We start from the raw sequence: 4841 nt of genomic DNA on the forward strand, positions 1-4841 counted from the left end.
CCTAACCCTAACCCTAACCCTAACCCTAACCCTAACCCTAACCTAACCCTAACCCTAACCCTAACCCTAACCCTAACCCTAACCCTAACCCTAACCCTAACCCTAACCCTAACCCTAACCCTAACCCTAACCCTAACCCTAACCCTAACCCTAACCCTAACCCTAACCCTAACCCTAACCCTAACCCTAACCTAACCCTAACCCTAACCCTAACCCTAACCCTACCCTAACCCTAACCCTAACCCTAACCCTAACCCTAACCCTAACCCTAACCCTAACCCTAACCCTAACCCTAACCCTAACCCTAACCCTAACCCTAACCCTAACCCTAACCCTAACCCTAACCCTAACCCTAACCCTAACCCTAACCCTAACCCTAACCCTAACCCTAACCCCTAACCCTAACCCTAACCCTAACCCTAACCCTAACCCTAACCCTAACCCTAACCCTAACCCTAACCCTAACCCTAACCCTAACCCTAACCCTAACCCTAACCCTAACCCTAACCCTAACCCTAACCCTAACCCTAACCCTAACCTAACCCTAACCCTAACCCTAACCCTAACCCTAACCCTAACCCTAACCCTAACCCTAACCCTAACCCTAACCCTAACCCTAACCCTAACCCTAACCCTAACCCTAACCCTAACCCTAACCCTAACCCTAACCCTAACCCTAACCCTAACCCTAACCCTAACCCTAACCCTAACCCTAACCCTAACCCTAACCTAACCCTAACCCTAACCCTAACCCTAACCCTAACCCTAACCCTAACCCTAACCCTAACCCTAACCCTAACCCTAACCCTAACCCTAACCCTAACCCTAACCTAACCCTAACCCTAACCCTAACCCTAACCCTAACCCTAACCCTAACCCTAACCCTAACCCTAACCCTAACCCTAACCCTAACCCTAACCCTAACCCTAACCCTAACCCTAACCCTAACCCTAACCCTAACCCTAACCCTAACCCTAACCCTAACCCTAACCCTAACCCTAACCCTAACCCTAACCCTAACCCTAACCCTAACCCTAACCCTAACCCTAACCCTAACCCTAACCCTAACCCTAACCCTAACCCTAACCCTAACCCTAACCCTAACCCTAACCCTAACCCTAACCCTAACCCTAACCCTAACCCTAACCCTAACCCTAACCCTAACCCTAACCCTAACCCTAACCCTAACCCTAACCCTAACCCTAACCCTAACCCTAACCCTAACCCTAACCCTAACCCTAACCCTAACCCTAACCCTAACCCTAACCCTAACCCTAACCTAACCCTAACCCTAACCCTAACCCTAACCCTAACCCTAACCCTAACCCTAACCCTAACCCTAACCCTAACCCTAACCCTAACCTAACCCTAACCCTAACCCTAACCCTAACCCTAACCCTAACCCTAACCCTAACCCTAACCCTAACCCTAACCCTAACCCTAACCCTAACCCTAACCCTAACCCTAACCCTAACCCTAACCCTAACCCTAACCCTAACCCTAACCCTAACCCTAACCCTAACCCTAACCCTAACCCTAACCCTAACCCTAACCCTAACCCTAACCCTAACCTAACCCTAACCCTAACCCTAACCCTAACCCTAACCCTAACCCTAACCCTAACCCTAACCCTAACCCTAACCCTAACCCTAACCCTAACCCTAACCCTAACCCTAACCCTAACCCTAACCCTAACCCTAACCCTAACCCTAACCCTAACCCTAACCCTAACCCTAACCCTAACCCTAACCCTAACCCTAACCCTAACCTAACCCTAACCCTAACCCTAACCCTAACCCTAACCCTAACCCTAACCCTAACCCTAACCCTAACCCTAACCCTAACCCTAACCCTAACCCTAACCCTAACCCTAACCCTAACCCTAACCCTAACCCTAACCCTAACCCTAACCCTAACCCTAACCCTAACCCTAACCCTAACCCTAACCCTAACCCTAACCCTAACCCTAACCCTAACCCTAACCTACCCTAACCCTAACCCTAACCCTAACCCTAACCCTAACCCTAACCCTAACCCTAACCCTAACCCTAACCCTAACCCTAACCTAACCCTAACCCTAACCCTAACCCTAACCCTAACCCTAACCCTAACCCTAACCCTAACCCTAACCCTAACCCTAACCCTAACCCTAACCCTAACCCTAACCCTAACCCTAACCCTAACCCTAACCCTAACCCTAACCCTAACCCTAACCCTAACCCTAACCCTAACCCTAACCCTAACCCTAACCCTAACCCTAACCCTAACCCTAACCCTACCCTAACCCTAACCCTAACCCTAACCCTAACCCTAACCCTAACCCTAACCCTAACCCTAACCCTAACCTAACCCTAACCCTAACCCTAACCCTAACCCTAACCCTAACCCTAACCCTAACCCTAACCCTAACCCTAACCCTAACCCTAACCCTAACCCTAACCTAACCCTAACCCTAACCCTAACCCTAACCCTAACCCTAACCCTAACCCTAACCCTAACCCTAACCCTAACCCTAACCCTAACCCTAACCCTAACCCTAACCCTAACCCTAACCCTAACCCTAACCCTAACCCTAACCCTAACCCTAACCCTAACCCTAACCCTAACCCTAACCCTAACCCTAACCCTAACCCTAACCCTAACCCTAACCCTAACCTAACCCTAACCCTAACCCTAACCCTAACCCTAACCCTAACCCTAACCCTAACCCTAACCCTAACCCTAACCCTAACCCTAACCCTAACCCTAACCTAACCCTAACCCTAACCCTAACCCTAACCCTAACCCTAACCCTAACCCTAACCCTAACCCTAACCCTAACCCTAACCCTAACCCTAACCCTAACCTAACCCTAACCCTAACCCTAACCCTAACCCTAACCCTAACCCTAACCCTAACCCTAACCCTAACCCTAACCCTAACCCTAACCCTAACCCTAACCCTAACCCTAACCCTAACCCTAACCTAACCCTAACCCTAACCCTAACCCTAACCCTAACCCTAACCCTAACCCTAACCCTAACCCTAACCCTAACCCTAACCCTAACCCTAACCCTAACCCTAACCCTAACCCTAACCCTAACCCTAACCCTAACCCTAACCCTAACCTAACCCTAACCCTAACCCTAACCCTAACCCTAACCCTAACCCTAACCCTAACCCTAACCCTAACCCTAACCCTAACCCTAACCCTAACCCTAACCCTAACCCTAACCCTAACCCTAACCCTAACCCTAACCCTAACCCTAACCCTAACCCTAACCCTAACCCTAACCCTAACCCTAACCCTAACCCTAACCCTAACCCTAACCCTAACCCTAACCCTAACCCTAACCCTAACCCTAACCCTAACCCTAACCCTAACCCTAACCCTAACCCTAACCCTAACCCTAACCCTAACCCTAACCCTAACCCTAACCCTAACCCTAACCCTACCCTAACCCTAACCCTAACCTAACCCTAACCCTAACCCTAACCCTAACCCTAACCCTAACCCTAACCCTAACCCTAACCTAACCCCTAACCCTAACCCTAACCCTAACCCTAACCCTAACCCTAACCCTAACCCTAACCCTAACCCTAACCCTAACCCTAACCCTAACCCTAACCCTAACCCTAACCCTAACCCTAACCCTAACCCTAACCCTAACCCTAACCCTAACCCTAACCCTAACCCTAACCCTAACCCTAACCCTAACCCTAACCCTAACCCTAACCCTAACCCTAACCCTAACCCTAACCCTAACCCTAACCCTAACCCTAACCCTAACCCTAACCCTAACCCTAACCCTAACCCTAACCCTAACCCTAACCCTAACCCTAACCCTAACCCTAACCTAACCTAACCCTAACCCTAACCCTAACCTAACCCTAACCCTAACCCTAACCCTACCCTAACCCTAACCCTAACCCTAACCCTAACCCTAACCCTAACCTAACCCTAACCCTAACCCTAACCCTAACCCTAACCCTAACCCTAACCCTAACCCTAACCCTAACCCTAACCCTAACCCTAACCTAACCCTAACCCTAACCCTAACCCTAACCTAACCCTAACCCTAACCCTAACCTAACCCTAACCCTAACCCTAACCCTAACCCTAACCCTAACCTAACCCTAACCCTAACCCTAACCCTAACCCTAACCCTAACCCTAACCCTAACCCTAACCTAACCTAACCCTAACCCTAACCCTAACCCTAACCTAACCCTAACCCTAACCCTAACCCTAACCCTAACCCTAACCCTAACCCTAACCCTAACCCTAACCCTAACCCTAACCCTAACCCTAACCCTAACCCTAACCCTAACCTAACCCTAACCCTAACCCTAACCCTAACCCTAACCCTAACCCTAACCCTAACCCTAACCCTAACCCTAACCCTAACCCTAACCCTAACCCTAACCCTAACCCTAACCCTAACCCTAACCCTAACCCTAACCCTAACCCTAACCCTAACCCTAACCCTAACCCTAACCTAACCCTAACCCTAACCCTAACCCTAACCCTAACCCTAACCCTAACCCTAACCCTAACCCTAACCCTAACCCTAACCCTAACCCTAACCCTAACCCTAACCCTAACCCTAACCCTAACCCTAACCCTAACCCTAACCCTAACCCTAACCCTAACCCTAACCCTAACCCTAACCCTAACCCTAACCCTAACCTAACCCTAACCCTAACCCTAACCCTAACCCTAACCCTAACCCTAACCCTAACCCTAACCCTAACCCTAACCCTAACCCTAACCCTAACCCTAACCCTAACCTAACCCTAACCCTAACCCTAACCCTAACCCTAACCCTAACCCTAACCCTAACCCTAACCCTAACCCTAACC

This window comes from Micromys minutus (assembly GCF_963924665.1).
Source record: "Micromys minutus genome assembly, chromosome: 22".
In the NCBI taxonomy this organism is placed as follows: domain Eukaryota; kingdom Metazoa; phylum Chordata; class Mammalia; order Rodentia; family Muridae; genus Micromys; species Micromys minutus.